Source organism: Ochotona princeps, chromosome 11 (genome assembly GCF_030435755.1).
Source record: "Ochotona princeps isolate mOchPri1 chromosome 11, mOchPri1.hap1, whole genome shotgun sequence".
NCBI lineage: Eukaryota > Metazoa > Chordata > Mammalia > Lagomorpha > Ochotonidae > Ochotona > Ochotona princeps.
In genome coordinates this window covers 38,409,992-38,437,238 of record NC_080842.1, presented here as the reverse complement: position 1 = coordinate 38,437,238, position 27,247 = coordinate 38,409,992, and the positions used below count along the sequence as shown (strand labels likewise).

General features: G+C 45.1%; 1 long non-coding RNA gene across 1 annotated transcript in view; it reads right to left on the bottom strand.

The window, feature by feature from the left end:
* Positions 1–12,627: 12,627 nt before the first annotated feature.
* LOC131481439 (uncharacterized) overlaps positions 12,628–27,247 on the bottom strand; it is a 41,373-nt gene continuing 26,753 nt past the window's right edge. The window contains exons 2-3 of the long non-coding RNA XR_009246335.1: positions 20,561–20,716; positions 12,628–12,958 (exon numbers count right to left, since the gene is read on the bottom strand). This is a non-coding gene — a long non-coding RNA (uncharacterized LOC131481439). The remainder of the gene's footprint in view (positions 12,959–20,560; positions 20,717–27,247) is intronic.

Here is a 27,247-nt window from a genome sequence, read left to right as displayed (position 1 = left end):
TTTCATTTTTTTTCTCTCCATTCATCTGTTTGCTTCCTGAGACATCAATGTGATGACTGGATCACTAGCAGCCACCATGGGCAATGAGGCCATCAGTGGAGGTGGAGGTGGGAGAGGCTTCAGTCTGATGGCTTATGGAGTTGTCATACCAACCCTGGAATGGCTAAGTATAACTTTGTATATGAGAAAGAAATAGAATTCTATTGGATCTAAGACTTCTTGGGGCATAGAGAATGTGTGAGTAGGAATGTTTTAGTATATGCATGTAAACTAGGTTCTAACTGATGAAAAATATATGTTGAAGCAGCATAGCCCTATTTTGCTAGGAAACCCTCTTTTTTTTTTATGCATAGGAAGGGATTATGGCCAGAGTAAGAGAAGTCATTTTCATTGAAGAGCCCATAAAATTTGATTGGTCAAATATGCATTTACTGTGTATTATTAATGTGTCAGGGACCAGAGAGACTCTACCCAGAAAGGCCTGCTTCCCTTACTTCACAATGGCATAGTCAACTGACTTAAAGCATTAGTTGCATTTCAGAGTCCCCATTGCAAGGGGGAACTGAAACGATCTCCAGTCACTGGCCCCGCTGGGAGAGTTGAGGGTCATGATCACAGGCCAAGCTGTCACGACTCGCCCTCTTTTGAACTTCACGCCAATCTGGCAGGAGGTGTCTTTGTCTTCAGTTTGTACAGCTGCAAACTGAAATGTAGAGAGCTAGACCAACTAACTCTTACTCTCCTCTGGTCTTTGTGCTTTTAGAACACAATGCACATTCCATAAGTATATGTTGAAGGAATTATAAAGGCCATGCCTTTTCCCCATTACCTTATTGAGTCTAAAGGTAAAAGACAAAGACATATGTAAAAGAGAAAAGGCTGATACATGGAGCTTCTCCTTTCCAAACACCTTCTGCGTAAATGAATGAGAGTGGTTGCAGGGGCCTCACTGGCATGAGGGTTGGATGAGGAGCTTTATTGCTATGTACTCCACTTGAGCAGGATCATCAGTCAGCCCACCAGTGAGGTCCCTGGCTCACACCATCACTTTTCAGGTCCTTCCTGTACTCCTGCTTGCGAGCCCTTCCTGTGGCCAGGCAGGTGGCACACATGTAACTGCCTGACAAGAGCGGACACTCAGCCAAATGGACACACTGGGTCTTCACTATCAGATGTGTGATATTAGGCAAGTCACTCAGTCACTGAGCTCAAACAGCTAATCAATACATGAGGGCTTTATTAGACGAGTAGAGAAACTAGGTAATACATCAAGTGCGGAGGATGCAGAGAAACAAATAAGAGTATTTGTCCTAAATGATCTAAATTCAGCGAAGGAACTTAAAGATACACAGAATGGTGTAGCTAACAGAGCTCTGACCTTCTGGCTCAGAAACAGAGTGTGAGCACTTTGTTCAGTCCTTACCTCTTAGCACGACCATCCTGCTAGGCTCCCAGACCCATTGGAAGCGTGTGACCATCATAGAATTGCAGGGTAGGGTCCCTTTCAGAGGTTCTCATGCTCCAGGCCAAGGACACTTGATGGTAAAGGCCCCAATCCTATGAAAGCCGGTGGGCCCTCTCCTGCCTGTGTCTGCCAAGCTCCTATGACCTACCCACATCCAAAGCAGTCCTCTCTGTTCACAGGCCTATGCGTACTCCTTTGTTCAGATGATAGCTTTCCACGGCATATAGAAAATAACGTTAGGACAAACTCCAAGTCCTCCAGGATACAAAAAGGAGACTCCAGATTTTATAGACAGATGGTCTTCCCAACAAGGATGATTTTACTTGGGTTGGCATGGTGCTAGCGAGGACTTGCCATGGTGGGTAGTGTTCCAACTCAGCTTGGAAGCTGAGAGTTATCCTTAGACAACTAACCGTAGCTACCATTGGAGCTGACCCTGTTACAGTGACACTGCTCTCTAACAACCCTGCCACAGAACCTGACATTAGCTGGCAAGATGAGAAAAATAGAGGCATCAGGAATTCTGTAAGTTTCCCCTGGATAACTTCATTTCAGCACACATTCCTGCTGCTTGTTGTACAATTGCTTTGATGATCAAACCAGATGCTCTTTCCTTGGCTTAGTATGCCCTCCTGTTACTCTTTAGTTGAATAGCTCCTTCTTGTTCCCAGGTCACAGGGTGTATTAGTCTGCTAGGGCTATCAAAACAAAATATCACAGACTGGATGCCTTCATCAACATATTTTATCATAATTCTGGAGTCTAAAATTCCAAGCTTAAGGTCAAGGTTGACATCTCCAGTGACTTCTCTCCTGGGCTAGTAGATGCTCCTCTTCTCTCCATGTCCTCACATGGTTGTTTTGTCTTTCTTCTGTGGGCAAATACTTCTTTTTTCTTCAAAAAATTTATTTTTGGAGTTATCATTGTGATATAGCCGATTATGTCTCCGTCTGTGATGCTGGCATCTCACCTGGGTACTGGTTCAAGACCTGGGTACTCCACTTCCATCCTGCTCTTTGCTTATGCACCTGGGAAAGCAGAAGATGGAGCAGGTGCTTGGACCCCTGTATCCACATTAGAGACCCACAGGAAGCTCCAGGCTCCTGGCTTTGACCTGCCCAGCTGGGATCCCTCTCTTTCTCTCCTTGCCTCTCTGTCACTCTGCATTTCAAATAAGAAAAACAGAGATCTCCCATCCACTGGTTCAGTCCCCAAATGGCTGCAATGGCCAGGGCTGGGCTAGACTAAAGCCAGGAGGCTGCAGATCTTCATCAAGATCTCCCACATGGATGACAAAGACTTGAGTGCTTGATTCATTTTCTACTGCTAACTCAGGTGTATTAACCAGGAGCCAGGTAGAAAGTGGAGCACTGAGACTCCAACCAGTGCCCGTATGGGATACTGAAATTGAAGGTACAGGCTTAACCCACTGTGCCACGATACTGATAGCCCCCAAACATCTTGTCCTTATGAAGACAACAATCAGAATGGGTTAGATCCCACCCTAATGTCCTTGTTCAACTTATCAATCCTCTAAAGGGTTTGTCTTCAGATGCGCTCTGAGACATTGAGGGTTAGGACAGAAACACGCATATTTGGGGTCAGGGCAACAATTTTGCCCAAAACACAGGTTAAATGTTACTACCCAAGATAACATCTTCTCTGATCTCCTGGATGGGGCTCATTCTTCCTGATGGGGGTTCTCGTGCTCTGCGTTGTGTTTCTGCTAGCCTGTAGATGCCTATTCCTGATATTTAAGTGGCCATGTGTTTGAAGTCCATCTCCCCTTCCAGAGCTAAGTGCTGTGAGGGAGAGATCACGTCAGTTTTGTCCCCCATCTGTCCCCATTCCTCAGCATGGTGCTTGGCATTTGATGGGCATTGCTATAGCTGGAGTGTCACTGTTGTTGGGAGTGGGTGGTTAGCCTAGTGGTTCAGATGCCCATATGCTGCACTGGTGTACATGGGTTTGGTTCCTGGCTCTGGCTCCTACTTCAGCTTCCTAATACTATAGACCCTGGGAGGCATCAGTGATGGTTCAATAATTGTGTTGCTACCATCCAAATGGGAGACCTGACATTCATTTCCAGCTCCCGCTTTGGCTCAGCCTAGGTCATGTAGACATTTGGGTAGTGAACCAGCCCATGGGAGCACTGTCTGTCTCTGTTTTTCTCTGTCTCTCAGATAACAGTTTGAAACAAACAAACGAAAATTTATTTTTCACAATTCTGTAGGCTGGAAATCCAAGACTTTGGTTCTTGGTTAGAGAACTTTCCTCTGCTTTACAATGGCCATCTTATTGTGTCCACTAGAGAAACGAAGTAATGTACAATCCCAGGAAGCATTGACAGCAGAGCAGCCTGAGTTTCAAGCAGGCACTCAGCCGTGAGATGCTGGCATCTTGAGTGGGACTTCACCACCATGCCAAATGTCTGCCCCTCTCTTTGCCTTGGAAAAAAGACTTTCTTCAGTCCCACACAGCACTTCTTGTATCTCTTGCATGAGAAATTGTGTGCATGGCCACCCCCTCACAAGCAAGGAAGGCTGGGACGTCCTTTTGCCCCTGGGCAGTGATGCTCTTAGGTAAACCTTGGGGTCCTGATCCAAAAGGAGAACTGGGAGAATGGATGGTGAGTCAGGCAAGATGCCGTTCCTCTCTCATCTCCTGGAGAAGGCGCAGGGCTGCTTTCCCTTTCTGTGCCCCCACCCTACCCAGAAACTGTCACTAATGTCTTCACATCTTCAACTGCAGGAAACAGAAGCGATGATGCTGGTGTTTTTCATCCCAGGCCAAAATGAAAGAAATGGTATCATTCTTCCACCCACACACTCATGCTCTTTTTCTCACATGCTCTGTTCCCTTCTCACACCTCTCTCACTCTCTCTCCCTCCCTCCAAACATGCAAACAGAGCTCACGTTACATCTGCTCTCTGAATGGCAAGCTGATGAAGGATGCCGTGCAGATGCACCACTGCGCAGTGGGTACTTGGCCCCTTGGTGTGTGCTGCCAGCAATGGAACCAGTGTTTTTCCCTCCTGTTCAGGGACAGGATCACTCCTTGCAGTGGGATCTGCCGTTGAAGAATGGGCTGTATTCATTTGGTTAATGGTGACAGAGAATACATTTATTTTGAAATATTTCTCACAGTCAGGACGTGGAGAATTTGTGTTAGCTTTCACATAAAATATGAAAACAATTTTTAAAGAAAAAGTTAGAAGGATATTAAGTATTTGGGTGTGAACAATTCAAGGTTGTTTCATAGGATGCCTGTCTTGCACTAATCTAGTTATTGACAGGCAGAACTGAAATCGGAATTTAAGGTGGAGTGCAGAACTGTGGCCTAGCCACTTCTGACAGGTGCATCCTCTGTAGGAATACTGGTTCAAATCCCAGCTACTCTGCCTCAGGTTCAGCTTCCTGATAATACACACACCCTGGGGTGTAGCAGATGGCTCAGGGGTGTGGGAAACCCCGATGGAGTTCTAGGCTCCTAGCTACAGGTTGGCTAAGCCCTGGCTATTGTGAGCATTTGGGAAGTATATCAGAAGATAGATGATCTCACTTTGCCATGCAAATATAAGCAAAAAATTCTACGCTATAAGATGACAGTAGGATCAGAAGGCCTGGATAAATCTGAATGCATCCCTTAGGTCTGAGTGAATCTGGGCTAAGACTTCATTCTGCAAATGAAGTAAACCTTACCAGTCCAGTAGCTGAACTTCATGCAAACTCTCAGGAGAGGATCCAGCATGGTAGCCTAGTGGCTTGAGTCCTCGCCTTGCATGTGCATTGGGCATTGGTTCATGTGTCAGTGCTCCACTTCCTTTTCAGCTCCCTGCTTGTGGCCTGGGAAAGCAATAGAAGATGTTCAAAGTCTTGGGACCCTGCACCCATGTAGGAGACCTGGAAGAAGCTCCTGGCTCCTGGCTTTGGATCAGCTCAGCTCTGGCCATAGCGGTCACGTGGGGAGCGAACCAGTGGACAGAAGATCTTTATTTCTGTCTCTCCTTTGCTCTCTGTGTATCTGCCTTTCTAACAAAAATAAACAAATCTTCAAAAGCAAAGCAAAACCAAACAAAAAAGCAAGACAAAAAATACAAAACTGTCAGGAGAGAAAGTAAGCATACTATCCCTTTTACCATATTGCTGCTCTTAGCCAATTCTGTTTAGTGGACACCTCACTTATATGAGGTTAAATATTGGAGAGGGAACGGAAAAAGAGAGAGAGACACAGATAGAGATAGCTTCCATCTACTAATTCATTCCCCAAATGGTCACAACAGTTGGAGCTGAGTCAATCTGAAGCCAGAAGACAGGAACTTCTTTCACATCTCCCACATGGGTATAGGGGTCAACCTCTGCTGCTTTCCCAGGCCATAAGCAGGGAGCTGGATGAGAAGTGAAGCAGCCTGGATTCAAACTGTTGTCCACATGGGATGCCAGGCTACAGGTGAAGAATCAGCCTGGACTGGCCCCACATTATTATAATTTTTTTTTACCACTGAATTCTTAACACATGTTATTAAAATCATTGCAATTAAAGAAAAACTTACTTAGGTATTTATTTATACTTGTTTGAAATCCAAAGAGATGGAGAGAAAAACACGCAGATCTTCCATCTTCTGGTTCACTCCCCAGTGCAGGCAGCAGCAGTCAGGTTGGGCCAGGATGAAATAAGGAGTAGCAAACTCAATCTGCATCTCCCACATGGGCAACAGGACTCAAGCACTTGAACCGGGACTTGCTGCCCCCTAAGGAGCAGACTAGCAGGAAGCCAAAAGCAGAAGTGGGGCAGGGACTTAAGCTTAGGACTTCATCTGAGCATTCCCAAGTGGTGTCTTATCCACTGTGCCAAAAGGCTGCCCTTGGAGTCTTTTTTTTTTTTAAGACTAAACTTTAATAACAGTACAGGTATTTCTTTTTTGGGGGGGAGTTGTACTCTTTTGTAATGACTCACTTAGGTACAACATATTGTTGTTTTATATTAACTCTTCTGGAGTCCTTACATTTCCAGGTGAATTTTAAGATCAGCAAGTTAATTTCTTTTTTAAAAATATATATTTTTTATTAATTACATTGCATTATGTGACACAGTTTCTTAGGCTCTGGGGATCCCCTAACCCCTCCCCGGACCCTCCCGCATGTTGGATTCCTTCACCTTTTTGCTGCATTACATTTCAAATTCAGTCAAGATTCTTTAATTGCAAGAGTATACCAAGCATACAGTCCAGATCTTATTGTCAAGGTAAATTCAACAGTTTCTTGGAGAGACCATCTCTGGTATGAAGGCAGAGCTGGCAGAATATCATCCTGATCAATTTAAAGCCACAACATAACATCAACGACAATTTACAACATTATGGAATTAATTGACATGGTATTGAGTAACCAATATGTTAAAAAAAAATCCAGGTTCTTAACCACATCCTGTGACTACTTCATTGACATTTTGATTTTGGTTTATACACAGAACCGGCTGCTATACACCTTAAAATGGCTATAGGGTACTATTCAGCTGTCTTATGTCAATTTTCATTTTAGTATTTAGCAGTTTATAGTGCTGAAGCACAATTTTGCTGAACTTGGCAGATTTCAGGGTAGTGTAAACTAGGTTATAACTCTAACGAGGCATATGTCAACAATTGAGATGCAGAACAGTTTTAGGAGGGGTGTGCAGAGAAATCTTCAATACCTTAGTGAGGAGTAACTAATCTTTGTGTCCTACCTAGTAAGGTATAAGTGAATCCATGCTGACCATTTCCTGTCTGGTTCTTTTTTTTTTTTTTTTTTAAGATTTATTTATTTTATCACAAAGTCAGATATACAGAGAGGAGGAGAGACAGAGAGGAAGATCCTCCGTCCGATGATTCACTCCCCAAGTGAGCCGCAACAGCCGGTGCTGCGCCGATCCAAACCCGGGAACTTGGAACCTCTTCTGGGTCTCCCATGCGGGTGCAGGGTCCCAAATCTTTGGGCCGTCCTTGCCTGCTTTCCCAGGCCACAAGCAGGGAGCTGGATGGGAAGTGGAGCTGCCAGGATTAGAACCAGCGCCCATATGGGATCCCGAGGCATTCAAGGCGAGGACTTTAGCTGCTAGGCCATGCCGCCGGGCCCTTCCTGTCTGGTTCTAAGCTTTCCTTGTTATTCTCTGCCTATCTATTCTAATGTGTGTGTGTGTGTGTGTGTGTGTGTGTGTGTGTGTGTGTGTGTGTTTGGGAAGGGGGCTCTGGAGCGACCCTGATGGTCATTGCAAGAGAGGGTGGGGATCCAAAGTTGGAACTAAGTAAGGACCAGAGAAAGCTCCCCTCTCTAGTGCTGAAGGAAGTTTACTGTTCTTCTGTAATAACAGTACAGGTATTTCATTTTCCCAAAAGAACACTGATGTGTGAAGAATTCCAGTGACTACATTGCACTGGTAACCCAGCTTCTCCTTCTCTCCCACCACATTTTCTCTTCCTAACCCTACCCAGCACCGAGTGTATCTGGGTCACACAGTTGCCAGCATTGGAGTTTCTGTGGACTCCTCCAACCCTTGTGTGCCTCAAGGCTGCGACACACAACGGTTCTCTGGCGGCTCTAGGACATTCCCCCTCTTGCCCCCATGGCTGCCATGGCAGGCATGCCTGCTGCCTCACATGTGGGTGTGCACAAGAGAATGAGCAGGAGGAAGAACTGCAGTGACTTGGAGCAGCAGCCTCATGTCACTGGGTCTGCATACTGGAGCCTGTCGAGAACCAAGGAGTACTGCTCTCCTGTGCTTGACTAAGGAGCCCTGGGGAATGGCTGAGGAATGAGCACTTTACTCAGAGTTGTTATGGTTTTGCTATAGTCTGAAGGTGTTTGATTCCCTGCAAAATTCATATTGACCCCTAGCTGTAGGCAAGTGCCTAGGTTTGGACCACAACATCTGTCAGTTCACATGAGGACTGGAGTTGGGGCTGATCCAGGCTGGGCTAGGCTCCTGCACCCACCAGCAAGAGCTGAGACTGAGGGTTGGTGGGGCTGAGCCAGGCTGGGCTAGGCTCCTGCACCCACCAGCAAGAGCTGGGACTGAGGGTTGGTGGCGCTGAGCCAGGCTGTAGCACCTGTTGGTGAATGCTGAGTCTGGGAATGGGCTGTGTTAGACCACAGCACTTGCTGGAATGCATAAAACCTGGGGCTGGGAGCTGGTCTGGTAGGGGAATTTGGGGGACTTCCCTGCTGGGTTGCTGCCTCCACAGGTGAGCATGTGAGCTGGCATTGGGGGATTGGCCAGTCCAGGCAGGGCTGCAGCACCCATCAACCAGTATGTGGGATTGGTCTGGAAGTGGGCCAGCCTGGCTAGGGTGCCTCACCTGCTGGAGCTGCAAAAACCAGAATAGGTAAAGGCTGGTTGGGCTAGGCTGCAGTACTGGCTGGCAAGTGCTGGGACTGAGTGTGAGTCATATCAAGCTGGACTGCAGTAGCCCTTGTTAAGTACAAGTCCCTGGGTTGGGGTAGTCTTGGTGGGGGAAATGTGTGCATTCCCCTGCTAGGCTACAGGTCTCACTGGTGAGCTTCAGAGCCAGGGCTGGGGATGGGTTAAGATGGACTGGGTGGCAGCACCTGCCAGTGTACATGTGGCTGAGTCTGGGGCTGATCTGGCTGAGCTAAGTTGCAGTACCCATGAGTGTACACGAGAGCCAGATAGGATGTGGGACCAGTCAAGCTAGATTGCAGCACTGCTAGCACACACAAAAACTGGGGCTGGGGGCAGGCCTGGTGGGGGTTATTGGTGATCACACCAGCTAGGCCATGGCACCCACTGGTATGCGAGGATTGGGTCTGTGGCGGGCTGGCCTGTGCTGAGCTGCAGCACCCTTCAGTTCACATGAGAGATGCTGCAGGGAGCAGAACTGACCAGGCAGCTGCATCTACCAATAGGTGCATTGACTGGTGATCACAGGTGCCAGACTGAACTGGATCCTGCATTGGCTGGCACACACGAGTCTAGTCTGACGTCACCCCAGGCAAGGTTTCTTGGGAGACTACCCAACTAAATCACTGAACTCAAATCCTAGCCAGGGGAAAATCACATTATATGTGCTGCAACCTTAAAGTACATGTATTAGGCCTGGGCCTCCTCAGCTGCTGATGCCTGTGCAGTAGTTGACATGCCCAGATGCACACGGGAGACATGACCGTCAGCTCATCTCGGCCAGCAGAGGATGTCAGGTGCCTTGTCAGAGGATGGAAAGCAGAACGAGATGGACAATTCTTGCCTAGCTTTGCAGCAAATGTGTAGGGCTGTGGATGCACTAAGGTAGATTTGGTTAGCCAGCAGACCTTGCAAAGATTCTATCAACCCTAGAGCAGTGAAGCTGACAACATCTCAGAATTATCAAAACAACTCAAGCAGTACCCTCAGCACATTCTTTCCCACCTCTGGATCCCTTGGGTGTCATGGAATGACCATCCCCCATCCCTTGATGCTGATGTATTCTGACAGGGAACACCCTCCTCATTTTCCCTGAATGCAGGCACAGGGAAGAAAAAAAAAGAAAGAAAAAGAACTGAAACATTTGTCCCACATACCTTCCTCCATAACTCTACTCTTGCCACCCTAATTGGAGGCCTACATGAGCATGCAGCCTTCTCAACTATGGAAACAATATTAACAATGAAATAAACTTAAATAAAAACCCGAATTCATGTCTGCATTTAATCCTTATGGTGAGGCGTGAAGGGGCTGGGAAGTTTATCTAATGATGGTATAGGTCTTGGGAGGGTAAACCATCAAGGCAGATTGAACACCTGGGCCTTTTTGTTTGTTTGAAGATGTATCTACTTACTTGAAAAGCAGACTTACAGAAAGAGAGAGAGGTGAGAGAGCCAGGGACAGGTTCTACCTTTTGGTGTGCTTCGTAAGTGGCTACAACAGCTAGGGCTGAAGCCAGGAGCTTGGTACTAGTATATCCAGCTCAGGTATGTGGGCCACCTTCTACTGCTTTCTCAGACACATCACTGGGAAGCTGCTTAGGAAGCAGAACAGCCTGGACTTGAACTGGTACTCATATGGGATGCCAATGTCTCAGATGGTGTCTTAACCAATCATGCCAGTATGACTTTATAAGAGGAGAGTGTTACCAGAAATGCCCGGTGGGTTCTTTCCTCAGCTTAGTATAGAAATAAAAAGCCGGGAATCTGTTGCAAACAGATTAGTTTATTTGTGAAGGGACCAGGTGAGCAGGGAAGGGAGAGGAAGGGGAAAGCACCTCCGAAGAGCCGGAGGTGGGGTGCCTCTCGAAAGAGGAGGGAGAGAGAGACACCAAAGGTTTGAGGAAGGGTCTTGGGATTTTATGCCTTCCCTGACCCCTCCTTGTTGGGTGGGGAACCTACAGGTAAGATGTTCCCCATTGGTGGTCTCTAAGTTAATTAGAAAATGGGTGGGCAATGCTGGTGCCGCCCATCTGAAGGTGTGGCCAAGACCTGGATGGTCTCAGAGAGGATTAAAATATAATAAAATAAATAAGAGGAAAGGATTCACACACACACACACACACACACACACACCACGCAGGCACCCTGTCTCTCACCCAAGGAAGCTCTGGGCTGTCTCAGGATTGCAAGCTGGAAGGCCATCACTATGTGCAAGCCCTCACATTTGGATCAGAACATGAGAGCCCAAGTAAACCTCTTTTATTGACTACCAACAGAAATGGATCAATGCAGTAGCAAATGAGCTATGTAGGATGCTGTTTTCAATTTCTGACTTTCTGCTAATGGGCACCCTGGGTGGCAGCAGGTGGTGGCTCTGGTGCTTGGGTTCCCACCACCCACATGGGAGATCCACGCAGATTTTGGAGGGATTCTGGCTTTGATTTGGTCCTGCACTGGCTGTACCAGTGGATGAGATCTCTCTCTCCATGAAATGAAATAAGTAAGAAACAAAAATTCTAACAACCATTCCAACTCAGTTATGTTCAGTAACACAAAAATGATTACTGTAAAACTAAGCATGTTTAAAAAGACAAGATCCCAGTATTGGTGATTTTTTTTCTCAGTTCCTTCATGCCTGCTTACAGCATGGCCAATCCCTTTATTGCACCCTGGAGGTGTGTTCTATTATGGCTCTGTAGACATTTTGTGACTCAATTTGCTGAGTAACTGATAAGAAATAAAGAGGAGACTTGAACTCAGGATTTTAGATTCCATCTCTACTGTTGTTTGAAATTTGTAGCCACCTGCCTGGCTTTGTGGGATCCAGTGCTTTTAGCGCCACCCTGCATCCTGCTTTGTTCATTTTTTTTTTTTTTTAGAAACCCAGGAGATGCTAGCTGAGTGCCTCCCCCACCCCCCCACGGAGCTTAAAATCTTCTTACTTGGCTGGAATAACAAACCAGCCTGGCTCTGGGTCCTGACGCCATCTACCCCGTTGGAGCCTCTCCCTGGGAGCAAGGTTTTGCCCGGACCGGAGACTGATCGGCGATCAGCTGAGCAAACACTAACGCCGGCATCAGCTCTGGGCGCAGGGAGCAGACAAGGGCGCTACGGGAGGTTTCCTGAGCGCTATGCCGATTGAAATCCGCCTCTCTCAGGTCTCCAGCCCAGCAGGAAGAGGGCATGCCTTGGGATTTGCGGCAGGGACCCGAGCTGCCCCTTGCCAGGTGGCGCCGGCGGTGCAGCGTTGGTCTGGGGTCGGTGGTGCGAGCCGCGGCGGCCACACCCAGCGCCCGCCTTCGGTGCTGCGCGCACACCGCCACTACGGCCCTGCGGCGGGTCAGGCCTGCGGCCCGGCCCTGCTCTTCTGGCTTTGGCGAGTGAGCAATTCCGCGATGCGCCACGCCACGCCGGGGTTGCAGTGCAGGCCACCCGGAAGTACCGTTGCAACGTAACACAGACTGAGTCTTTGCCGGGGCTCTGCGGGAGATTGGTTCGAAACAGGTCCCGCCTTCCTAGCCTTCCCCTGGGAATGCTGGAAAAACAAACAACAAAACAAAACAAAACAAAACAAACAAAAACAAAAAAACAAAAAACTAACTCCCTTCCCAACTGCTTTTGTAGGGCCCTCTTGTTCAACCCACGCCGCTAAGCCCTGCAGATTTGCTGCCCGGCTGATCATCCGAACAAAAAATGGTTGTTGCTGTTTGCTGAGTAATTATCAGGTGCTGGGTTCACTTCCTCATTCTGTGGACTCCCCCCAAAACTTTACCTGAGTGCTGTGATGACCTTCACGCTGTAGAAGAAACAGGTGCAGACAGCAGGTAAATGCATCCAAGGTCATTCATCAGATAAATGATAATCTCATATTTTAAATTCCCCTAGGAGAATCCCGAGGTCCCTCCTGGGACACCCCCACAAAGCTCCAGTCAGTTCTCATTCCATCTTCATGCATGTCTGGCCATGTATTTTGCAACAGCTTTGTGAAGTATGTACAGATGATGAAACTATTTGGTAGACGAGGACCACCACGCTCCAAGAGATTAATCATCTTTTTTGTCTTCAGAGGGGCGACATTGTGCCTGGGCAGCAAGCCTGGGGATGGGTAGAAGATGGAAAGAACGTGGGTTATCGATAATATCGTAGAGCCGTTGGATTAACCAACATGTTGGGAGCCTGTCTCCTCTGAGTTGCTTGTTGGGAGAAACGATGAATACAGATTCAATTTTTCTCAACTGAAATGCTTGGGACCAGGAGTGTTTCAAATTTTGGATTGCTTTGGTTCTTACATACCTATAATGAAAACTGTCCTGAGGATAGAACCTAAATCTAAACTCGGAATTTATCTGTTTCCTATACACCTTATAACCATCGCCTGAGGGTAATTTTACATAATATTTTTAATGCACCTGCAGACTGGACATATGAAATGAGGTCAGGTGTGGAATGTTTCACTGCTGGCATCACATCAGGGTTCATTTCGTATTCTGGGGTGTTTCATTTTTAAAATGTTTAGATCAGGGCCCGGTGCCATAGCGTCGTGGTTAAGGTCCTCGCCTTGCACACGCCAGGATCCCATGTGGTCGCCGGTTCTAATCCCGGTGGCCATGCTTCCCATCCAGCTCCCTACTTGTGGCCTGGGAAAGCAGTTGAGGACAGCCCAAAGCTTTGGGACCCTGCACCGCGTGGGAGACCCGGAAGGGCTCCTGGCTTCAGATTGGCTCAGCTCCAGCTGTTGCGGCTGCTTGGGGAGTGAACCATCGGACGGAAGATCTTCCTCTCTGTCTCTCCTCCTCTCTGTATATCCACCTTTCCAATAAAAATAAATAAATCTTTAAAATGTTTAGATCAGGCATGCTCATCTGGTTTATAGTACTTACTATTTTTAAGAATTTGACTTGCAGTTGCTGTTGTGTGTGAATCAAAGCAATCCAACTGAAGTGACTGGAATTGATGTGAAGATTTGTCAGGCATAAAGAGCTATGATTGGATGGGAGTCGGGGCGGGCATGGCTCATCAGGCTAATCCTTGACCTTTAAGCGCCAGTGTCCCATATGGACACAGTTTTGTGTCCCTGCTGTTCTACTTTCCATCCAGCTCTCTGCTTATGGCCTGGGAAAGCAATAGAGGACAGCCCAAAGCCTTGGGCTCCTGTACCTATGTGGGAGACCTGGAAGAAGCTCCTGCCTCCTGGCTTCAGATCTGCTCAGCTCTGGATGTTATAGCCATGTGGGGAATGAACCAACAGATGGACGATCTTTTCTTCTCTAGCTCTCCTTCTCTGAAAATCTGCCATAAAAAACAAAAACAAAAACAAAAACAGCTATTGACCATATTTCCCAGACCATTATCCTGCCTTTTATCACAAAATCGTTGAAAAGTTGCAAGTTCCTCAGGGGCAGGGAAACTTTATATGTAGTACATTCTGGTAGAAAAAAAAAAAAACCAGCAGGCGTAGAATTTAATCCTGGCCCTTCCTAGACTGCTTTTTAACTCACCAAAGAGATGAGATACAAAAAATGAAAGTGGAGGGACTAAGTACTCGAATCACATGAGGAAGCTAGTGAACGTCTTAGAAAGAGGACTGGATCATGAGTATCCTGCAAAGTTTCAAGATTCAGAAAGAACAAGGAAATGACCATACATTTCCATGCTTTCCAGAAAGTTGGAGAGGGTCATGTGGCTTATAAAGTAGATTTAAATATAGGCATTATGTAAATACATGTCTACCTGTCCCATTTATTTTCTTCAAATGGTGAGGCCCCTAGCCCTAAAAATGAATGATGAATTGGGCCTGGCGCAGTAGCCTAGTGTCTGGAGTCCTCACCTTGCATGTACCAGGATCCCATATAGCTGCTGGCTCACGTCCTGGCAGCTCTGCTTCCCATCCAGCTCTCTGCTTGTGGCCTGGGAAAGCAGTCGAGGACGGCCCAAAGCCTTGGGACACTGTACCCACATGGGAGACCCGGAAGAAGCTCCAGCTGTTGTGGCTGCTTGGGGAATGAACCAGCGGATGGAAGAGCTTTCTCTCTGTGTCCTCCTCTCTGTATATCTGACTTTCCAATAAAAACAAATAAATCTTTAAAAATAAATAATAAGTTAATGATGCTAATGTTTCTATCTGGGAGTGAGAGGGCTACAAACTCTACAATGGTCCACTCAGAGTCTCACAAATACTCCAGGAGATCTGCTTTGGAATCCCTTGGTGGAGGTGCGTTATTTAACATACATGTTTCAGGATCTTACACCAGCCCCCTGGAGTCAGACTGTGGAGAGCCGGGGCCTGCGACTGCCTTAACCATCTCCCCTGATGAATCTTGAGCATGTAGCACTCCCTGCTTATCTGTGTGTTTAGTTATATATTTTTATTCTGCTTAGTTTTTTTAAAAAAAAATTTACCTATTTTTATTTGAAATGGAGAGTTACAGAGAGAAAAGAAGAAACAGAGAGAGAGAAAGAGATCTTTCACTTGTTGGCTCACTCCCTAAATGGCTGCATAGCTGGAGCTGGGGCAATCTAAAGCCAGGAGCCAGGAGCTTTTCCCGTCTCCTACATGGGCACAGGGGCTCAAGCACACGGGCCGTCTTTTGCTGGTTTCCCAGGTGCATTAGCAAGCAGTCAGGACTTGAACTGCTGCCCGTATGGCGTGCTGGTGCTTCATGCAAAGGATTAGCCTGTTATGTCATAGTGCCAGCACCTTTTTTTTTTTTTTCTAGTATTTTAGTTACCTGTGGCCAATCTTGGTCCTAGAATATTAAATGACAAATTAAAAAAATAAATAATTCATAAATTTTAAAATCAATTTTATATAACATTTAGTTTTTTATTTTTAGTGTCTTTGTTTTATTTTTATTTTTTATATCATTATTATCACTTTATGATAAAGTTCCATAGGTCCTGGGATTTTTTCTTTACCCTCTCCCCAAATCCCCTAGCCCCACTGAGTTCCCCTGTATTATTACTATAGTATAGTTTTTCATAAACAGTCAGAAGTCCGTCATTGCAGGCATGGACAATGGCAGACAGTCCAGCAACCTATTGTCAAGATATAGTTAACAGTTTCATTGGGAGTCCATCTTTGATCTGGAAGTAGAGATGCACACTGTATTGTTCCCTCACATCTGGATATGATAGTTTTCATTACACAGTTATTATACATCCCCTTAAATGTAAAGCCATAAAACACAATCAATAACAGGAAGAAAAATAGAAATTTATAATGCCACGAAGTTAAATAACATGCTACTGAATGACTGATGTATCACTGAAGAAATGAAAATCAAAAACCTTGAAGAAAATGATGCTACTGTATGATCTATGAGTCATGAAGGATTTAATGAGAAAAAAGTGTTTTGAAGAAATGAAAATAAAAACAAAAAAATCAAAATCATGAGATATAGTTTCTGTTGATGTTTGTTGGTGAGATGTGTCTCTTGTAGGCAATAATTAGATGGGTTTTGGTTTTTTAATCCAACCTACTAATCTCTGACTTTTTTCTGTCACAACTTTTTTATTATAATAGTTATAGTTGCTCTTGTTATAATTGATCTTATACTATGGCTAGTATGTAAATTGCCTATTAGCCTTTAGTAACTGTGTGATGCAGTGACATTAAGTACATTCACAGTACCCTTTTCAGCATGCCAAACTGAAACTGTATACCCATTAAAAACTACTCCTTGGCAGTCATTTGGCCTAGTGTTTAGGACACTGGTTGGGTCACCCATATCCCATACTGGAATGCCTGGGTTCAATGCCTGGCCCAGCTCCCCCATCTTGCAGATAGACACCATGGAAGGTAGTTGGATTTTGCCATCCACAAAGGAGATCTTAATTGTGTTTCCAGTTCTTGGCTGCTGTGAGCATTTGGAGAGTGAATAGACCGAATACAACTCTCTCTCTCTCTCTCTCTCTCTTTGTGTGAATGTATGCCACTCTGTCTCTCAAATAAATAAATAATTGAAGCAAACATGTTTCCCACTCTCCCCAGCCTTCTTCTTGACAATTTTATTCCACTTTCTGTCTCTATGAATCTAACTATTCTAGGGACCTCATGTAACTGAAATTATGCATCTTTGCCCTTTTGTGAATGGTTTATTGCACTTAACAGCCATCTCCTAACCCATGTCAGAATTTGCTTCTTCCTTGAGGCTGGCTGCTGCTCCCTTTAACGAGCATGTGTAGACCACATTTTGTAGTTCCTCCATTCATCCCTGAATGGCTGCGGTGATTGCTTCCACCTTTCAGCTGTTACAAATAGTGCTGCTAAGAAGCTGGTGTGGAATGATCTCTTCTAGAGCATACGATCACTTTCTTTGCATGCCCTAGATGGGATTGCTGGGTCGTATGGAATTCTGTTTTGATTTTCTTAAGCCATCGTTGTACTGTTCTCCATGCAGGTCTCTTGGTGTCATTGTGCGTGGATTTATGTGATTATTGGATCATCTGTCTTCTCACCGTGAGAGCAGGGATCCCGTGTCCTGCCTCTGTGTATGGGTCTCATGAACAATGCCTGGGACATAGCAGTCACTGATATATCTGGTGGATTAATGAATGAGTCAGCCTAATACGAGCACAGCATTGTGTAAAGATAGTCTGTATTTATTGTGTTTATAAATTAGAGGCAAGATGTGACACACACAAGGCAGTGAGTAAATAAAGGAAGAATATAATTATGTACTGAACTGATTCTGTTTTTAAGCGTGAGAGGAATCAAGAGAAGAGACTTGCGTGGGTGGAAATAGGCCAGGAAAGATGCATAGTTTGGCGTAAGAAGAGAGGAAGGCAATTTAGGTAGAGGGGACAGTCTCCACTTAACACAGCTTTAGTGATGTATAAATAAGAAATAAAATTTAGGGGGGCTCGGCAGCGTGGCCTAGTGGCTAAGGTCCTCGCCTTGATCCCACATGGCCGCTGGTTCTAATCCCGGCAGCTCCACTTCCTCTCTGTCTCTCCTCCTCTCAGTATATCTGACTTTGTAATAAACATGGAATAAATCTTAAAAAAAAAAAAAGAAATAAAATTTATATATATTTGTGGTTTACAGTGTGATGTTTTGATATACACTGTGAAAGAATCACTGTAATTGAGCTAATTAGAAACTCCAATGTAGTTTTCTTCCTTTCTTTCCCTTCCTTTTCTTTCTTTCTTTGTGATGAGAACACCTAAGCTTTACTTACCCCTTAACCAATTTCAAGTGTGCAGTATGGTGCTTTGCGTTTGACTCACCCTCTGAAAACTAACTCTGCAGAGCTTACTCATTCTGCACAACTGAAACTGGGCACTACTTACCTTTTCCCTCCACTCTCTAGGCACTGGGAACCACTGTTTTATTCTCTGCTTCTAGCTCAACTTAAAAAAAAAATTCTATGTAAGTGAGACTGTGCAGTATTTGTCCTTCTGTGACTTATTTAACTTAGCCTGGTATCCTCGAGGTTCATGTTATTGCCGATGACAGGATCCCCTTCATGGCTGAACTGTGTTCCATTATGTATGTGTACAAAAATTTCTTTGTCCAGTCACCCACTGACAGACACTTAGGCTGATTCCCTCTGCTGGGTACTGCTGCCATGATGCCAGGATGCAGATGTCTTGGACATTCTGATTTTTTTCTTTGCATGCATATAATGCAGTAGTGGGACTGCTGGATCTTGTGTTAGCTTTATTTTAATTATTTCAGTAAGCTTCATATTGTTTCCCATAATGGCTATACCAATTTGCATTGCCACCAGCAGTGCACAAGGGTGGGGAGCAGTTTTAAGATTGTATCTCGGAGGCTCAAAGCTGGAGGGCTGGGCACAGGGTTAGCTGAGGACAGCTTGCATATTATGAATTGGGAGTCGTCACATGAGGTCTAAAACAAAGTGCCTGAGAGAACTGGAAGCAGCTCTCTCTCAAAAACTCATCAGTGTCTGAGTGAGTTTTGTGTTGCTATAACAGAATACTGGAAGCTGGTTACTTTCATTTTTTACAAAAAAGTGCGTTTTTTATTTGCTTTAAAAAATTTTTAATTGCCCAGGTTTGGGGCCTGAAAGCCCAAGACTGGGTGGTCCTGTCTGTTCAGTCTCTGGAGACACACGAGAACTACCTCACTCCACAAGAACAGCATTAGTTCCTTCTGAGAGCAGTGTTCTCATTAACCTGACCACCTCCCACCAGACCCCACTCCTTGAAAGTTCAACCACCTCCCCGAACCGCCACACTGGGCCCCAACCTCTCAGCATGCGAACCTTAGGGAGACACACGCTATATCCAGACAGACAGACAGGCAGGCAGACAATAAAAAGGGTTCTAGAACAGCTCAGTATACTGGAGGCCCAGGAGGGATTCACACCGTGGCAGAGGGACTGGAAGCAAGGTCTTGCACAGAAAAGGGCAAGGTGAAGGTGCTGCCAATAGAGCGGGGAGCACAATTTCACCTGCATGAGTCAGACATAAAGTGAAAATGAATCCTAAGAAGTGTAATTGTGACCTTGCTTAACCCTAAAACACCACAAACCCACACATTAGGGAGAGCTCTTTGTGCTAGGGGGATTGCAGTCATGAAAACCTTTTTCCCCCCTTTTTGGCTTGGTTGGGATGGGCTTAGGGGTTGAGCAGGACTGAGTCTGCAAGGTGGTGGGATAGCTGGCTCCAGTGAGGTGGGGAGAGAGAAGAGTTGGTGACAAGATTCGTGTGCAAACAGGATATGAACCAGGTGTGTGGGGAGTAAAGGGTAAAGGGCAAGCAGGCTGACCAGGAGGCAGGGAGAGGTGGAACCAGGAACTGAGATTGAATACTCAAGTTGAGGCCAGGGGTGGGAACCTGCAAATTCAAGTGGAGCATTCTATTTTGAGTGGAGGGAAAAAATTCATTGCATTAATATTTGAGCTTAGAATTCCTAGGGGAGAGAAAGTCTACTAACAAAGACCTTGACAGATCAACCTGAATGTAGAAACTAGGACTTGAATTCTATGTAGCCAGTGGGCAAACAGTGAGTCAGAGAGTCAGTTAATTGGCTTTGCAAAAGGAATGAAGAGAAACTTTGTCTTAGCAGTGAGAACTCAAGAAGAACTCCAAGGGATGGAGGGTGTCTTAGTCCATTTGGGCTTCTGTGACAAAATGCCAATTGCCAGATGTCTTATAAGCAATGGTCTAGAGGTTGAGGAGTCCTGGACTGGTTTTTGGTGAGGGCTCCCTTTCTGGTTTATGGTTGGCACCTTCTTGCTTCTGTGTTCACATGCTGGGTGGGAGAGGGGTCGCAGTGACTTCTTTTTAAGAATGATAATATTGCACCTGGTCCTCCTGACCTAGCACTCTCCTGAGGCCCCACCTTCTAAAAGCATCATCTTGGGAGCTAAGATGTCCACATACACATTTTAGAGCAACAGACCATAGCAGGAAATGCTGCAGTTAGGTTTTTGAGAGGCAGGTGCCGAGAGTGTCTGCTGAGGATCAAGTCTTGGGGTCAAGACTAGGGGTGGGGGAGGGAGGGAGATGGAAAGAGTGACAGGCTGAGCTGTATAGCCCTTCAGCTGTAGGGACCCTGTCAGACTGAGTCTTCAGCCTCCATTTGGGTTGAAATGGTTGGGCATTCATATGCCCTCCTCCATCAGTGTATTTGATGTGGGCCACCTCAGATGGGTGTGACCTCAGGTGAGAGGTTTTGCGGCTGATGCAGACCCTGGAAGGGGCAACAGCTGGACGTTTTCCACTCACCATGTCAAAGGCAAAGCTAAAACTACTCATTGGTCCTTCCTTGCAGGGTATGTAGGCTGTGCGTCTTTGTCCAGCACATAGCTTCAGGATTTCTGGACTTAGAGCTGTCTTGGCAGCTTGTGAGGGGCCATTCTTCAGCAGTAGGAATGACTAGGGCTGAAGAGAGAAGTAACATTCATATTGCTTGCAGGACTGAACTAGCAATCTAGCTAGGCTTCCAGCAGTCCCTGGCTCCCTGAGGCTGTGAATCAGCTGTACTTTGAGGACTGATAGCCTCAAGGCAGTGCGCAGTGGATGTGATGGTGCAAAATGCAGGAGCGTACCAGGGAGGGTGAGTGCCAGGGAGCGCTCCTGTGTCTAAGTCATCTACTAGGGACAGGGAGAAACTTCAGCCACCACATCATCCCTCATTCCCAGGCCAAGAACCCCTGAAGATGTTGGGGTGATCATTTGGTTTCATACCAGCTATGGAGCAGGCATTTGAGCTTATTTTTAATTATAGTTGACCCTTTGTATCTGCAACTATGGATTGATAATGTAGCTAGGGCACTCTGGCTGTGTCTGTGCTGAACATGCACAAACTCTTTTTCCTTGTCATTATTCCTTTAACAGTACAGCATGGCAACTATTTGCATAGCATTTACTAGTGTCTTAAGTATTCTAAATAACTCAGAAATGATTGAAAGCATATAAAGATATTCGTAGATTATTTGCAAATACTACGTACTTTTCTACAAGGGACTTCAGCATCTGTGCAGTTTGGAATCTACAGAGAGTTCTGAAACCAATGAACAGTGGCTATGCCTGAAAGGCAAGGAAACTCTAAGAGGATGGAAGGTTGCAAATATTGAGGAACAGGTGTCTCCATGGGTTGTTATGGAATGAACCTAACAACCCCAGAAGGTCCTCAGTAAGTCTTAGCCCTTAGTATTCAGACCTTGTATAGTCCTCTCTCACATGAATATCGAAAGGATATTACAGAAATGAAGGTATACAACTTCTGAGGAACACTAATAATAAGACATGTGACTACCATCTTGTTCTCTGTTGGGTCATTCCCTCTGGAAAACCAACTGAAGGAACTGAGTTCTGCCTACAGCCAGCACCAACTTACCCCCATATCCAGCCCACACACCCCCATAGGTGCTGCAGCTTTGCCCAGCCTGGTGTGCCCATAGCCCAGGCTCCTACACTTACCAGTGGTAGCTATAGCCTTGCTGTAGAGTATCCTGAGTTCCCCTATAAGACCCATTCCCAGCCCAGGATCTTGTGCATGCTGGTAGGTGCCTCACTCCAGCCTGGCATGGCCTGCCCACAGTCTCAGCTCTTACTGATAGGTATTGTAGCTTAGCCCAGCTGGGCGCAGCCCACACACTGTCCTGACTGTAATGTGTGCCAGCAGTTGCTGCAGCCTGGCCCATCCCAGCCTGGTCCTAAACCCAGCTTACACAAAAGCTGAGGAGTACTTCGACCTTATTTGGCCTGGCTGTTGTGTACCCCAGGTGGAGCTGTGGCCTGGTTGTGGAGTTCCCCAGGTTTTCCTACCAAACCTACTCCCAGCACTGGATCTCATGCTTGTTGGCGGATGCTATGGTCCTGCTTGGCATGGTCTGCCCTCAGCCTCAGTCTTTGCATGTGCCTGCAGGTGTTGCAGCCTGACCCAGCCCAGCCACCTCCCAGCCCTGGCTCCTGAAAGAGTTGATGAGTTCTGTGGTCCATCCTGGCTCAGCCTGTCATCATCCCCAGCTCTGGCACAAACCAGCAGGTGCTGCAGTCCCACAGAAGTGAACCCACAAGTCCCCTACAGAATCTGTCCCCAGATCTGGTTCTGTTGTGTTCAGCCTGACATGTCCCAGCCCCTGGCCCTACACTCAGAAGTGGGTACGGCTGCCTAGCCCAGCCAGGCATGACCCCTAGGCCCAACTTTCATGTATGCCAGCGGGCAGTATGCCAGCTACTTAGTTCATACATGCCGTCTGGTTTCTCCACTCTAAACAATTTGTCTTAGCTCCCTTACCTGCCTAGAAGTATAGTGGCCCAGTCTATAGAAGATCCCAGAAGCCATTCCTCCCCTGTCAAACATGCTTTTAGCAGCTCCCCTTTCAACATGTCCCCAGACCCTATTCCTGCAAGCAATCTGCAATGTCCTCCCTCCCTGCCCCACCTGGGAGTCAGGTTTGCAGCCTGCCGTTCCTGGCCTTTCATACATATCTTATTAATAAATAGAATAGAATAGAATAGAATAGAATAGAATAGGATAGAATATGCAACTATGGTGGCACACTGGTATAGTTAACACAAATTTGGCATTAACCAGGCCCCAAATGCCTGCTAGCTACTGGCTGCTTTTCTACCAGCAGTGTAATGTTTTCCTAAGTACAGGGCAACCTAGGCAGTTGCCTACGACTGGGGCCCGTTATGCTGCTAGAACTTTTATTTTGGATAATTATCTCAGCTCTCTGCCCTGCCCCAGTCCCATGCACACAGTGAATGTGGTGCTCACTGGGCAACGTTCTGAGCATTCTCTCTCCCACTCTCTTTGTAGCACCACCACAAGGATACTTTTCAAATGTCGGTGTGCAGTGAAGCAACTTACCAAATACCAGCATCTTCTGAGTTTCCAGCATAGACCAACTATGCAGGAAAAATGGAGAGCTTTGCTTAGTAGCAGAAGGCATTTATTTAATTCTCATCTAATTTTTTAAAAAAAGATTTATTTTATTTTTATTGGAAAGTTTGATATACAGAGAGGAGGAGAGACAGAGAGAGAGATCTTTCATCCATTGATTCACTCCCCAAGTGGCTGTAATGGCCGGAGCTGAATTGTTAAAATACCGTTTAACTTTGATTTATTGAAATTAAAAACATAATATATGTGGGATCTCTTCTTATATGACCCCAACAACAGGTGCTTAAGGCTTCTCAAGGTAGTGCAATCTATTCTTATTATGAAGTGAGGAAGCTTTTATCCTCATGATTCAAGCATCTTTTAAATTCCATTTTTTTGAATGCAGAAATGTAACACTCTGATATTTTTAAAATGGACTCCCGAAAGATGCTACTTAGAGATAATATAAAATGTATACTTTGTGTACCGTTTTCTTAATTGGTGAGTTATTATCTTGCCTAGTCATGATGTTTTGACCAATTGGGCCAATAAAACTATCCAAGTTGTTCATACACACAATGGTGTTGACACCAGCAAGGATATCTGAGCAATGATGGTGGCAGATGACAGGTTGTCAATGAAGGAATGGCAGAAAAAAACTAATGATCTGTGGCCAGTAATTGCTAATATTGACAATATAGTCTCAAAATGTCTATGAATAGAAGGAAAACAATAAAAGTCGGAAATACAAATCAAATTATGTCAAAGAGCTGAAACAGATTATTTTGGAGAGACAAAAATGACCACATGTATGACTTGTACCCAAGATCATATTATCTGTCTCTCTTCTTTTTTTACAGACTTTTTTTTTCGATGTTTCATGCTATATTCATGAAAGTACACATCCTTCATAAAAATCCAATTTCACATTGAAAATTAAAACATGTTACTGAACAAAAGTAAAGGACATCTGAACCATTTTTAAAAGAAATACAAAATATAATTTTACAACATTTTGTCCCCTTTAAAGGAAACTCATAGACAAAAGCCTTGATATTCATTTTCCATTCCCCACTCACCATTACCTTGCACCTGCAGCTCTAGGAAATTGCTGATCTATTTTCTGTGTTTTTTTTTAAGATTTATTTATTTTTATTAGAAAGGCAGATTTACAGAGAGAAGCTGAAACAGAAAGAAAGATCTTCCATGTGCTAGTTCACTCTCTAGATGGCTACAATGGCAAGAATTGAGCCTATCTGAAACCAGGAGTCTCTTCAGGATCTCCCATGTGGGTGCAGACTCCTAACATTCTAAGCCATCCTCTACTACTTTCTCAGGCCATAAGCAGGGAGCTGGACAGGAAGTGGAGCATCTGGGACATGAACCAGTGCCCATATGGAATGTCAGCAGTTGTAGGCAGAGGCTTAGCTAATAGAGTCATTGCACCTTAACCTACTTTCTGTTTCAAGAATCTACCTATGCTGGTTACTTAATGTAAACAGAATCCTATAATTCATGGCATTTTGTAGATGACTTTGTTCTCTAGTATACTATTTTCATGAGTCATCATATTTGTAACATCTCCAAAGTTTACGTTTTATTGCCAAATAATATTTCATTATATATATATTTTATTAATCACATTGCATTATGTGACACAGTTTTATAGGTACTGGGATTCCCCCCACCTCTCCCAAAACCCTCCCCCCATGGTGGATTCCTCCACCTTGTTGCATTACCCAAGTTCAAGTACACATGAAATCCTTTCATTGCAAGCATATACCAAGCATAGAGTCCAGCATCTTATTGTCCAGACAAATTCAACGGCTTGTTGGGGAGACCATCTCTGGTCTGAAGGTAGAGCCGGCAGAGTATCATCCCTATCAATTAAAAGCCCCGACATAACATCAGCAACAATTTATAACATTATGGAATTAATTGACATGGTATTGAGTAACCAATATGTTAAAAAAATGCAAGTTCTTTACCACATCCTGTGACTCCTTCATTGATATTTCAACTTTGGTTTATACACAACTGGGTTCTATACACCTTAAAATGGCTACAGATTACTATTCAGCTGTCTCGTGTGTGTTTTCATTATAGTATTTAGCATTATATAGTGTTGAAGCATAATTTTGCTGAACTTGGCTTTTTTATTGGGTAGTCTAGACTGGTTTATAACTCTAACAGGACATACGACAACAGTTTAGGTGCAGAACAGTTTTAGGAGGGTTGTGCAGCCAAATCCTCTATACCCTAGTGAGGAGTAACCAATGTTTGTGTCCCACCTAGTAAGGTGTAAGTGAATCCATGCTGACCGTTTCCTGTCTGATTCCAAGCTTTCCTTGTTGTTCTCTATCTATTCTAGAGTTTTGTTTGTTATTTGTTTTGAGGGGTTTCTGGAGCGACCCTGATGGTCATTGCAAGAGAGGGTGGGGACCCAAAGTTGGAACCAAGCGAAGACCAGGGAAAGCTCTCTCCTGAGTCCCCAAGGAAGTTTACTGTTCTTCTATTGCTGCGCACTGCTCAGAGCTCCTGGCTCTTGGATCCTGTGAGCAAGGATTTGGACTTCTTTCATCCCATGTGGTAGATCCAAGCTGGAGTGGATGACCTGAGTTCTTGGCCTCCGAAGGCACTCCAATTCCCTGTGGTCTCCTTGGCAGTTGGGATGTTGTCTTTGGTGCTCGTAGTGATGGTCCTTGGTGAGAATCCGGTGAAGACTCACGGATTTTCACCAAGGACCATTTAATATATTTGAAAGGCAGTTTGAGAAAGAGGTTGAGAAATAAGGGAGAGAGTGCTTCCGTATGCTGGCTGCAGAAGCCAAGCCAGGAGCCTGAGTTCTGTTTCCTACACAGATGATGGGGCCCGAGGGTCATCTGCTGCTGCTTTCCCTGGTGCGTTAGCAGGGAACTGGATCAGATTCAAACCAGCACTCTGCTAATAGGGATTCGGGGTTATAGGTGGCAGTTTCATTTGTTGTGATTCAATTCTGGGCTCCATATCATTTCTCTTTAAATTACCTTCAAATCCAAGGTTGGGCAGTGGGGGAGAATCCAGAAGTAGAGAAGTCTGTTGGAGAAAGTGGAAATATCAGAGGACTAAAATGTGTCATTATCCAACAGGACCTTTATTTATTGAAAAGACAGAGTGATACAGAGACAGGAAGAGACACACACAGAGAAAGAAAACCAGAAAAAGAGGGGGAAATGGAGATATACCATCCACTGCTTCACTGTCCCAAATGTCCACAATGTCCAGGGTAGGGGCAGACCAAAGCTAGCTCATCAGCAGGGAGCTGGATCAGAAGTGGAGCACTCTGATGTGGAATGCCAGCATTCCAAGTAGAGTCTTAACCTGTCACCACAATGCCAATCCCCACAAATTTTAAATTTTATTTCTGTAATTTAATTTTGTCAGAGTAGTGATATTTATCATTATGTAGTGTTTTTTTTTGTCTTTAGATCCCAGAGCATTTTCCGGCCATTAACTGATATGAAAAGCCTTGGGGCTTCGCTGCCACTGGGTGCATTTTTCCATTGGACAAGGTTTTGCTAGAAAGATAATTAGGTAAGAGGAAGGGTATTATTTTGTGAAAATATTTTTCACTCTTGACTTTTTTAGGCATATACAAAATAGAGAAAACAGCATAATGAACACCAGGATACCCACTCCCCAATTTTCAGTTTATACTTATCTTACTTTCTCACTTCTACCCTTCCATATCATTTTTGTGCTCATATCAGGCACCATACATTTTCATCCCTAAGTAATTATTTTTATGCTATAAAAAGTATTTATTTCATGCACACACATTCACACACAACACACATGCACAGCTCCTATCCGTGAACCCGTAGATTTATTTCCTAAATGCTCACAATAACCAGGGGGCCCCAGATACTCTCTCATGGGTGGCAGGAACCCAATTATTTGAGCCATCACCATTGCCTTCCAATGTGTACATTAGCAGGAAGCTGGATCCAGGAGTTGTGGATGTCCTGACCAGCATCTTAACCACTAAGCCATAGGCTGTCCCCACAGATATCCCAATACTTCTAGAAAATAGCCACAAG